General features: G+C 35.3%; 1 protein-coding gene across 2 annotated transcripts in view; it reads left to right on the top strand.

Annotated features, from left to right (window-relative positions):
* NRIP1 (nuclear receptor interacting protein 1) overlaps window positions 1-24,988 on the top strand; it is a 100,478-nt gene that overhangs the window by 38,357 nt on the left and 37,133 nt on the right. For both annotated transcript variants that reach the window (XM_047099687.1, XM_047099688.1), the window contains one exon: window positions 11,571-11,695. The gene's annotated coding sequence lies outside the window, so the exon portion shown is untranslated. The remainder of the gene's footprint in view (window positions 1-11,570; window positions 11,696-24,988) is intronic.

Raw genomic sequence — 24,988 nt, 5'->3', positions numbered from 1 at the left:
TAATAACACTGGTTTTAATCCATGGATCTTTAAGTAATATGCTGTTTAATTTTCCTTTTTTTTTTTAAGTTTTATAAAAATGGTGGCATATGTAGTCTGAGATCTGCTTTTTTTGCTCATTATGGTCTTTTAAAATTTATTTATTGTTGTGTGTAGTTGTAGTACATTTATTTCACTGCTGAGTAATATTTCATTGTATGAATTTATTTATTGTCTTAGCAGTAGACATCTGGATTGTTGCTGTTTCGTATTTTTTTTTCTTGTTTGCTTGTCTTATTTATTTTTGGTGTATCTATATTGAAGTTGGTGTACATCTGTACATTGATATATATATACATCCGCACATACACACACACACACACACACACACACACACAATGAATTGTTTATTGGGCCAAGAAATTCTGCTCTTTAGGATGGATTAGGCTTTTCTTATCATACTTCTGACCAATCAGGTGAATATGTGACCACTAGCCTTTATGACCAGTGAGGGGAGATGTTTATAATTAAAGGGGAAATACCGTTTGTTCAGAATGAAGTGTATTGAATTACTTCCGTTTGCCTATGTCTCGTGTATATATGTAGCTATTGGACACATTGCTAATGTCTGTATTCTTTTATATGTGTTCTGGTGCACATGTGTAAGACTCTAGAAAATATACCTAAGAGTAGAAGTGTAGAGAATTATGTGAGTATTATATGAGTACGTTATGCAATTATATGAGTCAATGCCAATTGTTTTCCAAAGTCATTGGACCAGTTTCCATACCACTTACAATATCACAGAAGCTCCCAGTGAACCAAATCATTGCTGAAACTTGGAAATCTCGGGCTACGTAATTTTTCTTAATATAGCAGCTACAAAATGGAACCTTATTGTGGTCTTAATTTGCCTTTCTGTGATTGCTAATGACGTCTGGAACATCTTTTCATGCGACTACTCACCATTGGTATTTTTCTTTCATGAATTGCTTGTGTATGTCTTCTATGCATTATATACTTAAAACTATGCATTAAATATATTTATTTTTATATTTAAAAAATTTTAAGTAACAGCACATGGAAAAGTTTTAAGTACAATAAAGGAGAAAATTTTTCCCCTGAAGATTTGATTTGATGCCTCATCACCCCTGAATAAATGAGTGTATATTTCCTACAAACAAGGACATTGTCCTATAAGACACAATAAAGCCATCAAAATCAGGAAATTAACATTGATGCATTACTACCATCTAATCCTCAGATCTCATTCAATTTTCACAAGTAGTCCCAATAATGTCCTTTATAGCAAAAGGATCTAGTTTAGAAGCACGCCTTGCATTTTACTTGTCACATCTTTTCAGTCTCCTTCAATCTGGAACAGTTCTTCAGTGTTTGTTTGACTTTCAAGACCTTGGCACTTTTCAAGACTATACAGTATTGGCCACTTATTTTGTAGAATGTCTCTTCTTTATGTTTGTCTGCTGTTTCCTAATGACTACATGCAAGTTATGAACACTTGGCAGGGATATCACAGACGTTATGGTCTGTCTTCTCTTCGTATCTTATCAAGTGGCACGTGATTTTCATTTTGACCCTTTACTATTTATATTAACTTGATTAAGATGGTGTCTGCCCTGTTTCTTTCTGTGAAATTACTCATTTTCCCTTTGTGTTTAATAATTATTTTGTGTGGAGATACTGTGAAACTGTGTGACTGTCTCCTTCCTGATCAAACTTTAATTAATTTCTCTGTATCAGTATGAGTTAATGATTCTGTATATTATTTCAATGAGCTATAATCAGTTACTATTGTTATTTTGATGCTCATCTTGCCCTGATTTAGCCAGTGGGATCTTTTTAAGTTGGCTTCTGTGTCCTTTTGCCATGCCACTCATCACTCATGCTGCTGCTACTTCCAATTTCATTTCTTTCTATAACAGTGAGATTAGCCTAAATTTATTTACTTATTAACCTAAATTTATTTACTTATTTGATCAGTCCCACTGTATGTAATGAACCTGCCCTATTCCTTGGACCCTCTTCCCCAAATTCGGTTTGAGCTTTGAAGACCCTTCATGTGGAAGCCTTCCTCACCAGGTTTGGATTCCTACAGTATACAGCACAGTGCATCTTTTAATGGGCACCTTCCTCCCCCTGATCAGGCATTGACATCTGCTGTTAGATCACTGCTGTACAGGGTCCTGCTCAACCCACACTACTCTGCCAGAGCTTGAACTCTGACTCTCATGCCACATGGTTGTCTCCACTCTCCTCAGGCACTGCCTCATCCTGTTCAGGCCCTCACACCCTTAATTAGGGATACTTTTTTACATTTTGCCTATTTTTAATTAAAATGCTGTAGGATACACACACAGACACACAGGCACACACACACATACATTCTGGGTACCAAAATTTTCTTTGTCCGTGTGCTTCGTGGTATTGCAATCTTACTTTTCCTTATTGTATTTACAGATGAAAGGAGATTTTTAATTATAATATAGTTGAATTTATTAATCACATGCTTTATGGTTAACCCTTTCTGTGTCTTAAGTTTTAAACTTTTTTTCATACTCTGAGTTCATAATGATAGTCTCTTATGTTTTATTTAAAAAAATAGTAAAGACTTGTCTTCTCTACCTAAAATTTTAATCTCTCTGGAATTTATTGTTTCTATATTATACAAGCGTGGTCTAGTTTCTTTTTCCCCCCAAATGAATAACCAATTCTCTCAGCACTGTTGAATGATTCCTCCTTTCTTCAATGATTTGCAGTGTGACTTTTGTCAAATATCGTTTTTCTTATATGTGAAGGTCTGTTTCTTTTCCAACAGTTTGTTTCTTTTCCAGAAACACACTAATTTCATTAGGACAGCTTTATGATAGATCTCGGTATAGGCAGGGCCAGTTCCCTACTGGATTCTATTTCTGGTTGGATGGCTTGTCCATTTGGGCTTTGGTGCTCCACTGTGAATTTTAGAATCAACTTATAAAACCTTTTGGATTTCAGTTGGCATTGCATTAAATATATTAGTCCAATTTGGGGAAAAAATCATCATTTTATGATACAGAGTTTTTCTATCATATCATGAACGTGGTATGTCCTCTTATTTATTTAGCTTGTATTTAATGTCTCCCAGTATATTTTCAAGTTACTTTTATTCTTAGATATATTTTGTTGTTGGATGTTTTTAAAATGTTATTTTCTGTTTGTTACTGGTTTGTAAAAATACAGTTGACTTTTAAAAAATGATTTATAATTAGCCACCATGAACTGAACACTAACATACCTGTTTAAATAAATGTTAGACATGCCCAAAAGCGAATAGCAAGATTAGAAATCTAGATTTTTACTCTGAAATTTCTTTTGATGTTTTAATAAATCCTAGGTTAATAGTCCTCTTTTAAATAGATTTATTGAAATACAGTTCACATACAATAAAATTTACCCATTTCAAGTGTTCTTTATAGTCACGCAGGTATGCGACCAACACCACCATCCATCTGATTTATGAACATTTTCATGACCCTAATAAGAAACTCCATACCCATTAGCAGTCACTCCCCATTCCTGTCCTTCCTCACTCCCAGCCCTAGGCAACTAGTACGAATCTGTTTTCTGTTTCTGAATTTGCCTATTCTGGATATTTCACATGAATGGAATCATAATACATGGGTTTTTTTGTGACTGGCTTCTTTCACTCAGCATAATAATTTTCAGGGTTCATCTATGTTGTAGCATGTATCAATACTTCATCTTTTTTTTTTTTTTGGCTGGATAATATTCTATTGTATATATCGTATTTTGTTTACCCATTCATTAGTTGATAGACACTTAGATTGTTTCCAGTTTTGGGTCATTATGAATCATGCTGTTATGAACATGCAGATACAGATATTTATATGGACATAAGTTTTCATTTCTCTTCTATTTATACCTAGGGGTTAGAATTTCTGGGTCATATGGTAATTCTATGTTTAACTTTTAAGGAACTGCCAAACTGTTCTCCTTAGCAGTTGTACCATTTTACATTTCCACCAGCAGTATGAGAGAGATGAATAGTCCTCTTAAAACTGCTTTTGAATTCTCTAAAAAGTAATTGTTATACATTAGGTTTATCATTAAGTATGATTATTATTTTAAATAAATGAGAAAAATGGCAATTTATTTTAATATCAGATTCATTTTATGCATCTGTATAGAATGTATCCTTTTTACGATTATGGGTAGAATATATCCTTTTTATTTTTTACAGCCTTATTGAGGTATAGTTTCCATACCATACAGTTCACTCATTCTCATTGTTCAGTTTGGGGATTTTGAGTCAATTTATTTAGATATGCAACCATCACCACAGTCTAGTTTTAGAACAATTTCATCGTTCCAAAGGGTTCCTTCATGCTTGTTGCAGTTAATTTCTGTTCCCTTCTCCTGTCCCAGGAGATGATCTGCTTTCTTTCTCTGTAATTTTGGCTTTTCTAGACATTTTACATTATAAATGGAACCATCCAAAAAACAGCTATAAATCCAGCTTCCTTCCCTGAGCATTATGTTTCTTAGGTTTATCCTTGTTGCATGAATTATTAATTTATTTCTTTTTTTGGTCGCTACTTTATGCTCATCCCTTCACCAGTTGATGAATATTTGGGTTGTTTACAGTTTGGGGCTATTATGACTGATGCTGCTCTGATCATTTGCATACAAATGCATATGTTTTCATTCCTCTTGGTTAGATATCCAGGAGTGAAATTGCTGGGTCATATGTTTAAGTATATGGGTATGTTTCACTTTTTAAGAAATTGCCAAGCTGTTTTCCAGAGTGGCTATGCCATTTTACATTCGCAATGTATGAGGATTTGACTTTCTCCCTATCCTCCCAACCTTTAGATTTTTCAGTTAAAAAAAAATATATATAGCTATTTTAATGAGTTGTCTAGTGGAATTCCATCGTGGTTTTATTTGCATTTCTCTATTAGGTAATGATGATGAACATCTTTTTGTATGTTTACTACACATTTGTGTGTCTTTGGTGAGATGTCTTCAGATATTTAGCCCATTTAAAAAAAATTGTTTTATTCTTCTTCAAGTCTTGAGGGTTTTAATATGTTAGATACCACTTCTTTATCATGTATATCATGTATGATTTGCAAATATTGTATATTATTATGTGGTTTGTCTTTTATGTAAATTATGTCTTTTGAAAATTTTTTCAAGTCCCTATTGTCCATTTTTTGTTTGTTTTTTTTAATTTTTTTTTCAACTTTTTTTATTTATTTTTGGGACAGAGAGAGACAGAGCATGAACGGGGGAGGGGCAGAGAGAGAGGGAGACACAGAATCGGAAACAGGCTCCAGGCTCTGAGCCATCAGCCCAGAGCCTGACGCGGGGCTCGAACTCACGGACCGCGAGATCGTGACCTGGCTGAAGTCGGACGCTTAACCGACTGCGCCACCCAGGCGCCCCTTTTGTTTGTTTTTTAATGGATTACACCTTTGTTGCCATGTTTAAGAATTTTTTCCTTGACATAAGGTCACAAGATTTTTTCCTGTGCCTCTTAGAAGTTTTGTAGTTTTAGTTCTTATAATTCGAGTTATGATCCATTTCAAGTTCTGATTTTTGTATGTTGTGAAAGATTTACACTTATTTGTCTTTTTATTGTTGTGTATGATTTTTCACCTGTTCCAGCATCATATATTAAAAAGACTATTCTTTCCTCATTGAAACACTATGGCACAGTTGTTAAATTCAAATGACTATGAATGTGAGAGTTTATTCTGGGCTCGATCCTATTTCATTATCTGTATGTCTATCTTTATGCCAATATCACACTGTGTTGGTAATTACAGCTTTATTGTAAGTTTTAAAGTTAGGTAGTATAAGTCCTAAAGCTTTAGTCTTCTTTTTCAAAATTGTTTTGGATATTCTCAATCCTTTATACTTTCATATGTATATCAGAATCAATTTCTACAAAAAAGAAAGCATGGTAGAAATTGATAGATTTATTTTTTTATTTTAATTCCAGTATAGTTAACATACAGTGTTATATTCGTTTTAAGTGTACAATGTAGTGATTCAGCAATTCTGTATATAACCCCATGTTTATCACAAGTGTGCTCCTTCATCCCCATCACCTATTTTCACACCCCTCCCCCCCATTGACCTCCCCTCTGGTAACCATCAATTTGTTCTCAATAGTTAAGAGTTTGTTTCTTTGTTTCTTTCTCTCTCTTTCTCTCTCTCTCTCTCTCTCTCTCTCTCTCCCTCCCTCCCCCTCTTTCTTTTTATCCCCTTGCTCATTTGTTTTGTTTCTTAAATTCCACATGAGTGAAATCATATGGTATTTGCCTTTCTCTGACCAGCTTATCTTACTTAGCATTATACTCTCTGGCTCCATCCATGTCATTGCAAATGGCAAGATTTCACTCTTTTTTTTTTTTTTTTTTTTTTTTTTTTACAGCCAAATAATATTCCATTGTATATAGACAACACATCTTTTTTATCCATTCATCTATTGATGGACATTGGGCTGCTTCCATAATTTGATGATTTTAAACAATGCTGCTGTAAACATAGGGGTGCATGTATCCCTTTAATTAGTACTTTTGTATTTTGGAGGTAAAATCCAGTAGCATGATTATTGGGTTGTAGGATAGTTCTATTTTTAACTTTTTGAGGAACATCCATACTGTATTCCAGCGTGGCTGCACCAGTTTGATTCTCACCAGCAGTGAAAGAGGGTTCCTTTTTCTCCATATCCTCCCCAACACTTGTTGTTTCTTGTTTTTTTTTTTTTTTTGATGTTTTTTTTTTTTTTTTAATTTTTTTTTTTCAACGTTTATTTATTTTTGGGACAGAGAGAGACAGAGCATGAACGGGGGAGGGACAGAGAGAGAGGGAGACACAGAATCGGAAACAGGCTCCAGGCTCTGAGCCATCAGCCCAGAGCCCAATGCGGGGCTCGAACTCACGGACCGCGAGATCGTGACCTGGCTGAAGTCGGACGCTCAACCGACTGCGCCACCCAGGCGCCCCTTTTTTGATGTTTTTTATTTACTTACTGAGAGAGAGAGAGCATGAGGAGAGAGGGGGCAGCGAGAGAGAGGGGGACAGATGATCTAAAGTGGGCTCTGAGCTGATAGCAGCAAGCCCAGTGTGGGGCTTGAACCCACAAACACGAGATCGTGACCTAAGCCAAAGTCGGCCACTTAACCAACTGAATCACACAGGTACCCATCTTGTGTTTTTGATTTTAGCCATTCTTAGAGGTATGAGGGGATATCTTATTGTGGTTTTGACTTGCATTTCCCTGATGATCAGTGATGTTGAGCATCTTTTCATGTGTCTGTTGGCCAGCTGCATGTCTTGTTTGGGAAAAAGTCTGTTCATTTCTTCTGCCTATTTTTTAATTGGATTATTCATTTTGGGGGGGGGTGTTGATTTGTAGAATTGCTATCTTAACAACATTGTCTTCTAATCCATGAACATAGAATGTATCTTTGTTTATTTAGATCTTTAATTTCTCTTAATGTTTTCTAGTTTTTCAGTGCACAGGTGTTGCACTTCTTTTGTTAAATTTCTCCTGTCTCTTTTTGCACTTTTTGCTGCTATTGTGAGTGGAACTTTAAAAATTTAATTTTTGGATTTATTTTTAGTATATAGAAATGCGATTAATTCTTACATTTGGATCTCATACCCTACAACCTTTCTACATATTCTTAGTAGTTTTTATTTTTTTTTTTGTAGATTTCTTATCTACATACAAGGTAATGTTGCCTGCAAATAGAGAGTTTTAACTTTTTCTTTTCCTGTCTATGTGTCTTTAAATTTCTGGCCTGATTGCAATGAGTAAAGTCTCAGAGTGGTATCTAGAGCAAATGTCTTACCTCTTTACCAGCGTGATAGGGCAAAGCATTCAGTCTTTCACCATTAATTATGGTGTTAGTTGTAGATATTTGTCTCAAAAAGGAAGGGTTGTTTTCACACTGAAACAATCAATTAATTGTTTGTTTCACACTGAAACAATCAATTAATATAGCTTAATATAACGTAGTAATCCATTAATGATAGAATAAAGGATAAGAACCCCATTAAGCATCTCAGTAGATGCAGATAAAAGAAAACAAGGAAACAGAAAACAAAATAAAGAGTTTAAACAAAGTAAGAGGTAGAGAGGAAGCTACTTTCCATAAAGTGATAAGGAGAAGCTTCTCTGAGGAAATGACATTTAAACTGATATCTAAACAACCTGAAGGTCCTAATCATGCAAATAACATAGTGAAGAGTAGTTTCGCACTTGGAATCTTGTTCCCTTTGTAATTCCAACACCTAGCACAGTCCCTAGCCCCTAGAATTTGTTCAACTTAACAGATAGTTTAGAACCTTGCTTTCTTAGCATCACATACATTCCTTTTACCATCTTTATCATTAAATATTATTTGAAATAATATATTTTGATGATTGCATAATATTCTACAGAAATACTTCTTTTCTACAATTCTAACAAAGTTATTTAAATGTTTTCTTATTCATAGAAATGCTTCCTATCTTCATAGTTCAAAACACCTGGCACATTCAGTTTCACTGACTTGGACTTAAGACTGAATTACTCATCTATTGATATAAGACAGTTTTAATCTGTGAGAGGTGTTTCTTTTATATTATCTTTTGTTAATTTTTATTTAAATACTTATTAATCTTTCACGTGATCCTGTTAGCTCAAAGGGGTTAAAACAATGCTTTAATAGAGACCAGCCATTAAACATTTATACAAACTATTCTAGAATGTGGCACCGTATCAGACAGAGATTGTGAGCTCTGGATATTTTTTACTCTTTACATGGAAAATGTAGTCATGAACTTCATATACCATTCTCCAGTGTTTTTGCCCTACTTTAATTGAAACCATTGTAGGTGGGTTACACCAGAGAAGAGTCAGATTTATGTTCCAGAGAACTGCCCAAGGCCCCATCTTGGTTCCAAGTAAAATATACCAGAGTTTGAATTCCACTTTAAGCTTTTACTGGTTTTATGATTTGGGGTAACTTAAACTTAGTTTCCTCATCTATAAAGTGGGGTTGATAACAGTTCTCTCATTAGGTTGTTTTAAAGATGGTGTATAGAGAGAGGTTAGTGGAGTCCTGATACACAATAAGTGTCCAGAAAACAAGAGCTTTTTAGTCTCTCGTAGTCATGGGGGTGATGGTTGGAGTAGTAACTACAAGGGTTTCTTATGCTTCAAGACCTCATCAGCAGATGCTGACCACCTTCTTCATAATGTGCCTCTGAAGATGTTTACTGATACTTTTGTGAGGAGTTGGTCATTTTCTTCACTGAATATAATATACTTGGGGTTGTTCGGAGACTATTTCTTGTCTGCACATGTACCAAAAGAGATTTGGCCCAAAAGGTGGTATTTTAAAGTACCGTTAAGTTAGATCTTTTGACATCAAACTTGTAAGTCACTATTTGCAGCATTCATAAATGTAGTTATGGGTTCTACTTTTTTTTTTTTTTTCCAAGAAGGAAAGAAATGCAACTGAAAACTGAGTAATCAAATTCTTGAATTTCAGTGCTTTAGTAGGTAATGTTGACCAGGGACAAGATGAGGTTGCCTGGGTATAGCTTCTGAGGTTGGGCCTGGGAATTTAGGATGTCCCTAAGGCCCCTAGCATATTCAAATGAGAATACTAATATAGTAGCAAATATGGGTATTTTTAAATTCACGTGTAAATCACTGCCTTCTAGTTATACATAATCAGAAGTGATTGTCCCCTATTCCTCTTAGAATTCGTACCAGAATTGATAGTTAAGACTCCATTTAAATCCAAGATCTGTAATACTGGGACATGACATTTACCTAGTCTTGCTCATTGTCTGTTTCCCCTTCTGTAAAATGGGATAATGCCTTCTCTGCTTGTTTCACTGAGTTATGAAGATCAAATGAGGTCATGCCCATAAAAGTGCTTCATAACTGGTAAATCACTTGGCTACTAATTATTACTCCAGTTCATCCTGTCAGACCTGCCCTTTTCTCACTACTGTTGGCTAGGTCACTGGTGGAGGTGACGTGATAGCTCAAAACTCTGTAATGTACACCCCCTCTGAGGAGTATTTTACTTGTACAAGTTTTACTTGTACTAGGGAGTGGACACTTGTAGACTGCTGCTGTTTTCATCCTTGAATTTGTTTTATTGATTACCAAAGTAATACATGTTTATTATAAAGAAACTAGGAAATATAAATCAGCAAAAAAGGAAAAATATAAATTATCTCTAAATGAAATAATTGCTGCATTTATTTTCATATACTTTTGAAACACATTCAGTTTACTGAACATAATGCTGTGTTTCCTATTTTTATCACTTACTATGTAATAAGTTATATATGATGATATACTATAATTTTTTATGTAGTATTTTAGTGTATACATAGTATCTCACCATGTAATATACGAAAATTTCCCAGACTTTTTATTTGGAGATTCAATGACTGTTTTCAATGGTTTCTACTATTATAAATAACGTATATTATGACATCCTTATGGCTAAATACTTGTATATATCTTCATTAGGATAAATCCTTGACTTGGAATTGCTACATCAAGGAGCATAAAACATTTTAAGAAATTTAATTTTTTATAGCTTTATTGAGTTATAATTGACATCCAATAAACTGCACGTATTTAAGGTTTACAGTTTGATCAATTTTGACATATGTACATACGCATGATACCGTCTCTCCACAATTAAGGTAGTGTTCTTTTGTAATCCCTCCTTCCTGTACCTTCCCACCCCTGTATCCCCAGGCAACCACTGAAATGTTTTCTCTCCCTCTTGATTACTTTGCATTTTCTACAGTTTTATGCAAATGAAATTATACCCTATGTTTTCCTTTTTGTCTGACTTCTTGTACTCAACATGATTATTTTGAAACTCATCCATGCTGTTGCTTATATCAACAGTGCATCCTTTTTTGTTGCTGAGTAGTAAATGTTTCATTGTATAGGCATACCGTAATTTATTTACCTACTGATAGGCATTTGAGTTGTTTCCAACAACTTTATTTAAAGTAAAGTTGCTTTGAAGATTGGGGCACAAGTCTGTCTATGAACATAAGTCATTTGATATCTATTACAAATTTTGTGCTAGGAAGGTTACATAAATAGTATTTTGTAACAGAAAAAGCTTAATATGAGAAAAAACTATATTTTTTCTTTTTATTTTTCTGTTTTGAAAATACACCTTTGGAAGGATTTAGAATTTTTAGTTGTAACTTAATTGAATTGATTTGACTGAAATTTAAAATTAACAGAGGTTATAAGTATATCCGAAACAATTATAAACCTTTTCACAGTTTGTTTTCTTGAAGCATCTACTTTTATCAAATGTATTGTCTAGAAAGCAAAGATCTGTTGCTCTCCTTTAATGAATGATTCATATTTCATAAAACCATATTTCTCTCTTAAATGCCTATTTCTACATGGAACTTGAACAAGAAAAGATACTGGGAAAAGTTTACAGAACTTCACACAAGATATTCCAGAATCTGGTTTGGAATAGATGCAAAACTATCTTTTTCCTTTTCCTCAGATGCACATGAGACTGAAGGAGGAACAGGGAATCTGAAGACTCCAGATGACAGGAGAGCTACTTTTTAACAGCCTTCTCGATTTCCTTTCTCAGAAAGTAGATACAAACCTTGTTGGAGACAGATGGTGAGAATATTTTTCCTGCATTCTTAAGGCTTAATCAATGTAATTTTAATATATTTTGGACCATAATTTCTTAGTTATAAATTAGCTCGTAGTCACCAGATTTATATTTTGTGTTATATCTGTGCAAATTATTTCATTAGGCACAGTGTGGTTTAAAACAAAACAGTGAGTAAGATATAGTCTAAGGAGCTTACAGCGAAAGGAGATAAATAAATTTTATCAAGCAGTAGAAAGAAGTTAAATGCCCTAAGAAAGACACGAGAGATTCTTCAGAATTCAAAGGTATAGATTACTTCTGGAGAGGGACTGAGAAGCTTGAAATCAGAAATATTAGTTGCGCTGATGATAATTTGTTTTTACCAAAAACCAGAGAAAATGGACAGTTAATATAAAACCCGAAATAGCAATCTGATTTCAGATAAAAAGTTAATTATTGTTTTGAGGAAAAATAGAAGCATGTTTGGTTATTGTGGTTTTATCACAATCTGAGTCAATGATTACTTTTTGAATTATATAAAATGGTTACCTCTTACAAGGCAGATAGTATATTAGCATTTCTGAGATGTGATAAAATAATCTGATTAAGTTACCACAAGTAGGTGGGCAGTACGACAGGAAGAGATGGGCAAGTGGTTAATTCTACTTGGATTAGCACTCCTGTTATCTCGTATAGCTACAGCCTAAATGAATTTGTCATGTCTTAAGCTCTAGCACTTTGCGCTGCTTATGCCTGGACAGAAGCACTTCGAGTAAACTGGGAAAGGACATAGTGATGAATTATTGTGCTCATAGTTAGTTGTGAAGAGTTCACTTTCAATTAGCTAGCTGAAAATTCTTGTTAGAAGAAATCAGATAGGAAATCCTAAAATTCACGGTATTTTAATGGACCCTGATGTTTCTAAAGGGGGATGGCAACTTTGAGCCAGATTTTTTCCTTATTTTATGTGTGAGATGGTGGGCACAGTGCTAATACAAATTCCTGTTTCCTGACTATTCTGAGTATATTCAGAAAACCCAGGGATTAAGTTATTTAATTATTCTTCTTGTTTTTTTGTTTTAATCATTCTCTTTGTTCTTTTTTGTAATTTAAGTAGGAAAATCTTTAAACCATTGTATTTGTCAAATAAAAGGACTATACAGTTACTAATATTTTTTTGGTTTGCTAGTCATTCCTCACATATTCTTATATTATTTTTTCCTCTAAATTGAGATTTTAAATCGAGAGTTTTATTTGTTAAATGCTAAGAGTTATTTCATTCAGGTATAATTATGTGTTAATGACTGATGGTCCAAAATCTGCTTTTATTATTTGATGAGCATAGTTGTTACTGCGCTCTAATTCTCAACTTTTAATTTTGCTAAAATGAAAATTATAATCATGCATATTCTTGTGACCCACAAGATATAATTAGTTTGTTGTTCTTAATTTGTCAACGCCCTTGTTTTACCAAGTAACCAACAACCACTTATGACAGTTGGATAAATAAATCATAGATAGCCAGCTGGCAAATTTACATAGCCAAAAAGTTGTCCTTGAAAATGACCAAATTTAGATCTTTTCTCCCAGATAGAAAAGACAGATTATTTTGAGTGTACAATGAATAGTTTGAAAGCATATAAAAATGAGCTATTAGTGATGATCACTTATGTACATTTAAATTTTTTCAAGATTTAAAAAATGAATATATGTTCAATATGTGTTTTCTAAAATATGTTTTGTTAAACAATTCTTTGTTTTGAACTAGAGGTCCATGGTCAAATAAATTTGGAGAAGTTGTTATAATATATCTTTTCAGTAGGCATTCTGTTAGTCAGCCGTTGGATTCTTAGTTTCCAAAGGAGGATTTTTATATATCTCAGAAGACTAGTATTCGATAGAATACAGTTGAAGAGTGTGAATTAATATTTTCCATGAGGTTTTACTATAATCTGTCCATTATACAGCTACCCTCCAGAAACAGGTATGTCATATTTTTAAGTAGAGTATTGTTCTTGTGAATGAGAGGCCAAAGAGGGTGATAAGGAAAAGGGAAAAGAATTTGATTCAATGAATATTGCAAATCATATAAAGTATGAAGTGTTTATAAAGCTTCTCCGTGCCTTAGGCCAGATTTCCTTTGCTCACTTGTCAGCTCTGTCTTTTGAAAAAAAAAAACAAAAAACAAAAACTTATCCCATATAAATTACAAAATAAAATCACCTTCTTTAATGTTTTATAGGACTCCATATACTTTCTGTGCTCTTTTTATTTCAGAGTGCAACATTTATTAGCTAATTTTGGTAAGTGTTGGTAATACAAAAAACAGTGACCATCTCGGGTGGAATTAGATAATTGACCATAAATCAGTTTAGCTTCAAATACTCATTTTCTCACTAAGTGGAGTTTTTATTGTTATATCTTATGATTTCTCCCTGGGAAGAGTTCTTTAATGTATATATTTTTCTTCTAGTTCAATTAAATTGTTGGTAACTATTTCAGTAGATTTTATGTCAGATATAGAAATGTCTGTATGAAGACACAAAAATGGCCAGTGATTCAGCTGGTTCTAACAGATTGGGTTACCAGGCTGGTAAGTCTAGTTGTCTACATGGAATGCCTTCCCCAAACTTTACAAAACATGCCTCATAGTAAGGTTTTTAATTTAAGAACTAACACTTTGAAAAAGTGTTTAAACTCCTACACAAGGTTTTCAGTTGATAACATGGTACTGGTGAAACCAAGATCAATCCAGAATCTAGGGGAGTTATTTTAGTTGGAATTAATTCCCATAAATTAACTTGGCTTTCTCAACTGATGTTTCCTTGGTTTTGTGGACAACCTGGGCAAGAAAATGTGGATGCTGGGCTTAAATGAAGCATTAATTAACCAACGTTGCTTCCACTCCCTCTTTAATTTCCTTTCCCACAGCCAGCATTTTGTCTCAGAGTGCATTTCTCATCTGGAGTGTTTGTGCTGGAAGCCTCCTTACTTATGCCTTTGCCTCCACAGCCACTACATTTTCCTAAAACTTCCAATTCACTCCTGTTACTGGTCTGATAAAGTAATTCAGCAATCCCAATAGCATAATGACCATAAGAAAGTAACAGGTCTTCCTTAATCCTAATACACTGTTACAATGGGAAACGTTAGTATAATTAACATTTTGCTGAACTTGGTGTCTTTAAAGAATTGGCTTTTTTTTAAGTCTTTTACCTAATACCTTTAGTAAGCTTTACCTAATACCTTTAGTAAGTTAATGATATTAACGAACATCATTTTGAGAGGAAAATTCTCTACTATACCAAGCCACCATGGCAACTCAGGGTTTTTCTGTCCCATGAAAGGTGGCAAATGAAATAATTAAAATAATTTTAAAATGTGTTGATCAGAGTGTCAATTCACCTTCTCTTCTTACACAGACCCTGGTCGTCTTCACTTAAAATAACTAGGGAACCTGATATTCTCCTTGATTCTCTGCTATGTTTGCCCATCAATCACATGGCCTGCGGTTTGCACATCTGAAATTAGTGTGATTCTAACAGTAGGGTTTATGCCCTTCATCTAGATGACTAGAATTTCCCCATTCTGGATTAGAGATATGCCAGTAATTTTTAAACCCCATTTATTTTCTTTTCTTCATTTACTTGTAGAGAGATTATTGACAGTACTGTCCATGCAAGCTCTAGCATGAAGCTTTTCTCTCTAGTTTACTGCCCCTCTGTCCCACCATCTTGCAGCCTATTCTCCAAGGTTCTCAAAATATCTGTGGTGAAGAACCAGCTTTTGTTTTCACTTCATTTTTTTTTTAAACAAATTACTTTCATTGTATTTTTTAAAAGTTTCTCTCTACAACAGGTTGGATATTAAGAAAAAGACATACAAATTATAAATCCAGATTTTTCATCACTGAATTCAACAGATAACCTCAAATTACTTTATCAAATTCCATAAAACTTCCTAATTACTCACAGTTTCTGTTATTTGAGTAGATTACTTAACATTTCTAAAACATACTGTGTGCTGTTGGGCTTCCCTGCTGGGACTGATGCTCCTCCCACTGCTTAAAGAGAGCCTTTTAACTTCTGTTCCATTTGGCAAAGCCTTGATTATTGCCAGTCAATTCACATGCCACCTCGATGGTGTGCCTTCACAGCTAGCAAACACGTTCCCTGCCTGTCTTCTTCCCAGTAATTTGCCCTTCCATTTTTTTTTTTTTTAACTGTGTCCATACCTTTTCTGTTACTAGTATCTCACCATGTTGTGGACTATATTTTTTTCTGACAGGATGGTGAGCCTACTAAGGGCTAGTTTGTCACTTAGTTATCCTTCTGTCTTCAGTTCTCAATGCATAGCAGCCTCTTTATAAATATCTGTGGATCTGTTACTTCTTGCATGGTAAATTCAGAAGAGGAGTGACTGCACAAAAATAGCAGATATCTCTTACCCTCTTTAGTCTACTAATTTTCTTTTTTAAAAGATCGTTTTTTTGTTTTTTGTTTTCTTCCCCCACCTGGGTCTTTGAGACATGTCTGCACAGAGAACAGTATTTATCTGGCATTGTTAAAAGTATAAATTGTTGATGGGGCGCCTGGGTGGCGCAGTCGGTTAAGCGTCCGACTTCAGCCAGGTCACGATCTCGCGGTCCGTGAGTTCGAGCCCCGCGTCAGGCTCTGGGCTGATGGCTCAGAGCCTGGAGCCTGTTTCTGATTCTGTGTCTCCCTCTCTTTCTGCCCCTCCCCCGTTCATTCTCTGTCTCTCTCTGTCCCAAAATTAAATAAACGTTGAAAAAAAAAAATTAAAAAAAAAAAAGTATAAATTGTTGAAAATTAGAAAGTAGAGATATTGTTTGAAGATTGAAACCAAGATTGTGAAGTTCTTGACTCTATGTCAGTAGACTAGCAGCAGTTCTCGAACTTTTCAGTCTCAGGACCCCTTTAGGCTTTTAAATTATTGAGGACCCAAAAGAGCTTTTCTTTATGAGGGCCATATCAACCAATATTTGCCATATTAGAAATTAAAACTGAGAGGGGCACCTGAATAACTCACCAGGTTGAGCATCCAACTCTTGATTTCAGCTCAGGTCATGATCCCAGGGTCATATAGGCCTCCACGCTAAGCATGGAGCCCGCTTGAGATTCTCTCCCTCCCTAAAGAGAGCTCACGTATTCTCTCTCTCTCTCAAATTAAAAAAAAAAAAAAAATTTTTTTTAAAGACATTAAAACTGACAAAATATTTAAAACTCAAGAATATACAAGGCTGTGTTCCTTTAGTCATTAACACATTATCAGTAACACACATCACTTACTTCTGTGTACATTCATGAGAGAAAGAGACAACAAGCAGGTAACAACAGGTTGTTATTATGAAAGTAGTTTTGACTTCACGCACCTCCTAAGAGGTGCTTTAAGAATTTTTTCCTTACAGGAATTAACTTGTCTAATTGCCAACAGAGTATTCTCTATTGTTATTTAAATAATGTTGTATCCTACTTTTCGTGTTTGCAGAGTAGTAAATTTTTTTTTTAATCTGCAAGGCTTATCATATTACCCATCCTCATATGAATGTCTAGACATAAAATGTGCTGCAAAGTATTACAGGTAGGATGGAGATGCTTACTCAAGGAAAAGTCATTTTATTTGTAGATACTTGGGGAGGTCATCACTAGTTGTGCCCTGTCAGTACCCTGCTTTCAATTGCTAGACCTTTTTATGACCTGTGGACTTCCAAACACTTCTCCTGTGATGGATTCTTCTTACTTTAGAGGGTTTGGTGATTTGGTCATTTTCTTCATGATGTCACAGAGTAAAGTTTACTTCTTCAGGGAAGTGAGAAATATTCCCTTCAGAATCTTTCTTCTTCTCTCCTTTGTTTGACCTTCCCCTCTACTTGCCTCAACCTGATCCCTGATGCTGGCTTTCCTTTTCTGAGAGTACAGTCTGCTCTCTGGCAGATAGTTTCTTGGCTCTAGTGACTCCTGTTCTTTTTCACTCCCTACCCCTCTTACCTTGGCTGATACTCTGTTAAATTCTTTCTGAGGTCTTAGCAGGACAGTCAGTCTCTGAAGTATTTGACGACTCTCTTCAAATTGCACGGGTACTGGGTCTTCCCAGAGAGTTCTGAGATTTCATTGCGTACCTTGTCAGCTGCATGGGGATACCAAGATGGCTGCTGGTTGGGACTTAATTCACTAACAGCTTAATATTCTTTGTACTTGTAGTCTGTTAACTGTGTAATGGTGTCATGGTGTGAACTATAATTTAGGGACTTATCGTTATAAGTGATACACTAGAAGTACAAAGCTGATAGAATGTTGGGGACTTTTTATTTTTTAATTCTGAGTTCTAAACATAGTATACACAGAATAAATGTTTGCTGAGTTAATTTTATTCTCATTAGTGTTGATGGAACTCTTTATAATGTGGGAGCTCCAGCAACCACATTATGGTTTAAGCCAGACATCTGTCTCCTATGGCCAAGGGAAGATACCTTCACACTATTCTGAAAAGTTACATGTTCCTGCCTTAATAGGCAAAAATCCTTACTTGATATTTAATGAAGAGTGTTATTTTAAATGTACAAAATTCAAATCTCCAACAGAATCTGATTCTAACTCGTTGTTAAATACCTCTACAGGAGTTCCTGCTTTTCTTGAAACTTTGTACAAAGCATGTCAGCAAGGTGATTTACAAACCTGGGCTTGAGATATTGTTATTATTTTCATAATTGTTTGATTTAATGTATTTGCTATTAAAATATCCTATTTTATAGCACTATTTATGTTCTACACATTGCTTTCTAAATATTCAGACCAGCCTTTATCGTTTTTTGGAGTTATCTTTTTCTTCAACATTCTTGCCCCTGTCTCATTTGGACCATGTTTTCTGCACTAGTTCATCTCAGTTTCTCCCCTCCAAGCCGTCAACAACTCTACAACTTTTGTTTTTGTTTTTGACATGCGTTTAATCAGACTATTGCCTGTAACCCTTCCACTGCCCACCAGATAAAGGCCAGCTCCTTGTCATGGCCTTGATTCAAAGTCCTTGGTCCCAATTGCGTTTTCATCCTAATCTCTAGTCACATTGGACCACCCCCCCTTCCTGTCTCACACTCAGCTCTTCCCTGCCTTTGAGTGCTATTTCTGTAACCTAGAGTGGTGCCATTCTCTTCTCCCTGGCCAGCCCTTCCTTGTTTGTTAACCATCACTGACCACCACCTAGGGCACATGTACCTGTGAACTGAAAACCTAGTTACTGCTCACTCTGTGTCCCTAGAGTCCTTTTTTTTTTTTTTTTTTAACAGCCTTCAGCCACAGCATTCAGTACAGTATATGCTCTTGTCTCCTTTTGCACAGGGACTAAAGAAATGCACACGTATGGTTCACTCTCATATATTGTCTGCTTACTAGGTGTTACTTTACCCTTTTCCTGTCCCATTCAGAAAAGTGTGTCTGAATTCAAGTAAGTGAAAGTGTGGTTGTTACTCCGCATAATCTTGGATTTACTTAGCCTATTTTTTTTTAAAGGACCTAATTTGCAACCTACCAAACCTTAATAAACTCTGTACCTTTTACTAAATATTCTCTCCGACTAGTTACGTCATACCTTTTATCTGATGATGACAAATTAACATGTTCTAGATGGAAAGGTAGTTAAAATGCAGTATCCTAAAGACAGTGATATGGCTATTTGTTCCTTCGACTACTTCTTGGCAGCATAGCTACTTAATAAACTTTGAAAACATTGCCAGGGAAGACTCGCACCCAGTTCTTGGTTCGTGCATTGGAGATACTACAGCACAGTAACAACGTTTCACACTGATTTTTTTTCCTTACAAGGCTGACATTGCTTTGTTCATTTTATGTTCCTTTTCACTATTCTGATTTTTCCCCCTCTTAGCAGTGTATCCATCATGTTAGATATAAGAACTTTGTAAACCTATGATGTAATTTTGTTGACCTGTTGTCATTTTAGTAAGCTCTTTGTAATATGCATGAAGTTTGTGACTTAACCAGCTACCGCTTAGTCCTTAAAAAAAAAAAAAAAAGAATTCTAGAGATTAATGTGGATGGAAATGTTTCCTTATTCTTAACCTCTCACTGTGCTACAAATCGAAAAGATAGCAAATAGAGCTTTAAGTTTTACATTCACTACATTAAAATATGGTCAAGAAAAAAAAATTGACCCAAATTCTTTAATCAGTGTCACGGGAGGTTTGATTTTGAGAACTAATAGCTGCCCCATCCTTTGTGATTGCTTGCTTACGTAATTTGTTATGAAAGAATGCTTCTAGGTAAACTGTCTCTCCAGAAAGCCTGTGATTTGTTCTGTTCTGCTTAGGAAGGGTTAAGAGGAGACAACATCCTGTCAAAGACCTTGTTTTTAATTTTGCCTCTCACACTGGCACAGATCCTGCTAAGAGCAGCCCAGATTAGTTCGGAAAACCTTTGAAGAGATTTAAGATGTCCTTCAGCTAGTTTGAAGGTTTTTGTCTTGCAAATCCAGTACAAGGGCGCCTGCAGGCATCTCGACCCTTGCTGTGCTGCTGATGCAGCTCAAGGTCACACTAACCCGCCCTGTGACATTCAACAACAAAAAAAAATTATGCGGTGAAACTGCTTCAGCGTTTAGCCAACCAACAACTTCCTTTAGTGAGGAACTGAGGAAGAAGTCTTTTTTTTCCCCTCTTTTTCTTTTTTTTGGGGGGGACTCTGTGAATTTTTTGCTGTAGGAAATAATCCCGGATTTATGGTGTGTGTGATGACAAGGTCATTTCTTAATTAGAACACATGTAAAGAACAAAGCTAAATGGCTTCAAAACAGCTTTGTAGTTGATGGAGAGGATTTAAATTATTTAAAGAGATAGTCACCCATGTATGATGGAAGCTGAATTCTAAAGGCATTAACTCCTTCTTTCCGGTCTACTTGCCATTTCTCTCTTTGAATTCTTACGTCTGACTTTAGAAGGTTGAATTCTAAACTAAAGAAAATTTATAAATGCCCATTTTTTCACAATGTGAAACATAATTTGTGAATCAAATTCTTGGATAAACTTTTAATGGAGAAGTTTTCTTCCCACGACAATTCTCTCCTAGAAACTTCATCAAATGACTTGATTTAGGAGCTAGGAATTATGAACTTTTCCCTCTGGCAACTGTGATTTATTTCTAATGTGTTAGAGGGGGATGAGTGAAGTGCTTTTTATTGCCTCCCCTTGTCTTCCTCACTCTTACCCATTTGTGATGTAGAATTCTAGTTGAGCAATTTATCCCTGCTTCTTTACAAATTATAGCACCTATCATTCAGGTTTCTCAACTTTCAAAGAATCAGCGTGGGAAGATACATGCTTTTTTCCAAGGAAAATAAGGAGCATTAGTTTAAAATGGACTTTAAGAAAGTTGTTTCTGAACATACGTAACTTTTTCAGAGCACGAGGAAACCGTGTCCATAAACGTTAAGCCATGTTGGATTCCCTCTCCTTTGTGGGCCATGTTTGCCCATTTTTGTTCCTTTTCTGCTGCCTCCCAGTGCTAACTACCAAAGACATCCGTTGGATACAGTCCAAGTGGATTGGCTTTCTATGCTTGAGACTCAATGCGTATCACCTCTGCAGGAGCAAAATAATCTGAGTAGTTTAATGTAGTTGTTTTTTTAAAAATATATATCATATAGAGAAGCATGCATTGCAGTTATTTCTTTATACACAGAATCACACTGTGCAGAGAAATTTAACATCAACATAATGATACCAGCCTAACAGTTTTCCCAGAATTCATACCCAGTTGCTTTCGGAGAGGTATTTCCCAGTAAGTGTGATTAAAGTAGCATAGGGGCAAGTACTTTATGAAGATGGATAATATTTGAGGTGTGATTATTTGAACTGGTATTTTCGATTCCGTGGGCCACACTTAAATGTAAGTGTGAGGGGATAGCATGATAGATTGTATAAGAGCAATTTAGAGTTAACTAGACTTACTGTTCTGAAGGATTTTCTTCTGGTCAAGAAATAGTTTATTTGGGTCTTCCCAGAAAAGTAAAAAGGTATGTATACTATTAGGTAATGAGCATTTTAAAGGATTTGAGGCTTATAAAAAAGAAAATGCCAGAGGGAAAATCTACATGCAAGAAAATGCTTAGCGTGACTCTGTACATCCCTGCCCTTGCCTGGGGTCTGGTATGCCCTTATGTCATGTATGACCCAGGCTCACCTGCTAGTAATTTCTAATTCACTGTCCTAATTCATCGATTTGTTATCACTAATTGTTCTTCATTTACTTCTGTGTAGTTTCCAGTACCTAAAGGGTTGAAAGGTTGCTGTAATTGGCACCCGCAGCTGCTCTTTCTTTTGACAGGGGATAATTTTGCAGCCTATGCTTTGTGTGACAGCTGCCTAATTGGGCATTCTCCCCTTGTAGCAAGCCTGCCTCCTCCAGCCTCCCTGCTGACAAATGGTGGTGGATTATAGATGAGGACACGCTGACCCATTCGACCTTGCTGAGACAGCGGGGAGGGGCCTCCTGCTACTTGAGGGAAGCTTTAGGTCATTTAGAGGACAAGGTCATGAGCCAGGTGGGGAAATGACATGATATCACATGACAGTAGCCTGATGACACGGTCAGTGTGTCAAGGACAAATGCATCAGTATCGATTAAACATTATTGCAATACTTCATTGAAGGCCCCAGTATTTCCTAATTGTTCCTGCTGCATTTTTTTTTTTTTGAAGAAAAGGGAAGAGTGCAGAATAAGACACATGTTTTTTTATCAGTGTTAAAGCATTTGCGTACATGAAAATAGAGCTGGTTTAGGAAGCCTCCTTTTAAGTTTCTTTGATTATGTAGAGTGTTTTGTTCTTAATTGTTTCTTAGTTTGCAGACCCTTGACTATCAGTACTTTTCAGAGTTATTTGAAAATTAAGGCAAGCGAATGAAAATGAGGTAATATGTGTTGTTAAAACATATTTAACAACTTCTGTCATCACCCTACTCAATGATTGGCATACCTTTTAACATTTTGGATAAAAGAAGAAGAAGCCAAGTGAAAATCCTTCATAGAGAGGAACCTCAGCATTGTGGATTTATGAGATCAAAATTACCACTATGCTACCATAATTATAAAGTGTTTATGATGTTTTTTTAAGTAACATTTTAAGACCTGGAAATATTTTTTAAATAGGTTGGGGTTATACCTAGTATAAAAACTTTAAGATAAATGAAAATCTTCCAGACATCTTTTCATTATTGGTAATGTGCATCCTTTTCTTGAAGAAGTGGACTTGAGCTATTTTATTACCTTTTTAAGTTTAAAATTTAAAGAATCTTTGCTGTGTCTGTTAACCCTATGTTAATACCTGAAAGTATAAGTCTATGTACACTGTATTGGATAGTCCAATTTAGAAAAATGCCATGTTTAAAAAACTGAATACTGTCATGCAGAGAATACTGATCATGATCCTCATCTCTGGAAAATCATAATTATTGTTGGGTACTGTTGGATCTAAGCCCTCAGTCCAACAGGAGGTGATTTTATGCTCTGAAATTTAAAAAAAAAAAGAAAGAAAGAAAGAAACTATTAGTGGTAAAGTGTGATGAATTAGTTCACCGAAGTAGACACATCTGTATTTTTGTGGCATGTGCATGGTGTGTGTGTGTGTGTGTGTGTGTGTGCGTGCGTGCGTGTGTTTAATTTTGACCGTGCTGTGCATGTGTTAGCTGCTCTCAAGCCCTGACTCAAGCTTGGTGGAGGTTTAATCCTGTGCCCTTGTACACGTAGACTTGATTAGTAGTTGTGGTTATCTCAGCAGAAGACATACCGCCCTCCTCCTAGTATTGGTCGGGACCTGGGCATTGGGGAGTCAAGGCAAAGGAGAAAGAAAAGAGATTTTACATTAGTATTCTATGAAAGCCTTACTGTCTGCAGAACAAATTGATTGCTCCGGTGTACCTGTGCTTGGCACCACTGCTGTGAAAGAAAGGTAGGGTTGTAATCTGTTTTATTGTATTACATATTGTGACACTCCAGGAATATTTAACATGCGCTCTTTCTATGGCACGTGCTTGAAGTCTAAGTAAAGAAAAAGGAAATAAATGAATGGAAAGTATGCAAGAGCAGTGGGCTACAGCTTTGTTTACTTCAATCCATGAGAGTTCATTCGAATAAGATAATTTTGCTGAAAGCGTCACCGGGAACATAACCTGATTGATAACGAAACCCTGTAAAGTGTTCTGAGGCACTAATCTGCTTCACTGCTTGAAACGTGTCAGACGGAGATGAAATTCAAGCTAATATTGTGAGGATTTTAAGCACAAAATGAGTGGGAGAAGTCATGGAGGACCTAGTTGGTTTAGGAAATGATTTTTAATTATGTTTCAGGGTATTACATCGTTAAAGGTCCTACCTAATGTGGTACAGAGAATAGAAAAAGAGATTTTCAATTAAAAAAAAAAAGAAAGAAAAGAAAAAGAGGTAGCCACTATACTACATTAAACTATATTAAGGAAATTAAGAAATGTGTTATTTACTTTATTCTTTTACTAGTTTCATTCATTTGCATAAACACTGTACTGTTTGATTCTGTTTTGGGAAATTGAAACAGTTTTTCTAGTTTTTTTTTTTTTTTTCTTTTGGTTTGTTTTTATTTCTGGGAATGTTTTTCAGAGAGAGACTTAACAGTATAAAATTCAGGATTGCTCAGTATGAATTAAATAAATGTTTTAATATTTCACAAAACGGTTGAAATATCTGTGATTGGGATTTGACCCCTTGCCATTTTCAGGCATTCTTGAAATGTTGTAGCTGCACTTTTGAGGTTACATATAAATCTGTACTGTGAAAGGGAGAGGAGATATTCCTCTTGTCCAAGCCCCTTGCCACATTGAACTGCAGGTGCCCTTTGCCTCCTCTGTCCCCATCCTGATCCTTTGATTATAATCGGAACACTTGATTTAGGAAAGAGAGGAAGCCGAATAGCTCACTGATGGAATTAAAGTTGTTTTCCATTGTTTACTTTAACAATGAAATTAGTATATAGCTTTACAGGTTTTACGTTACATTTCGCTTCTGTAAATATGTGAGTAATTGTTGTGTATATACTAACTTTATCTCACAAAAACATCCTGATACAGAAGATCAGTGTAATCAGAGGTAATGGACATTGGTTTAGACTTGCTCCCCGATACTTTTATAGAAAATGAGTGAATGGAGAAACATGTATTTTAAGCATCTGTTAAATAACAAATACAAATGTACCAATTCCTGATATGATTAAAATTTAAGGTTATATTATCTATAAAGGGAAGGGATGTTTTCAGAGAACTT

Source organism: Lynx rufus, unplaced genomic scaffold (assembly GCF_022079265.1).
Source record: "Lynx rufus isolate CCGP_SWC_20201006 ecotype Redwood Valley unplaced genomic scaffold, mLynRuf1.p SCAF_5, whole genome shotgun sequence".
Classification (NCBI taxonomy): domain Eukaryota; kingdom Metazoa; phylum Chordata; class Mammalia; order Carnivora; family Felidae; genus Lynx; species Lynx rufus.
This window is presented reverse-complemented; position numbering and strand designations above follow the sequence as displayed.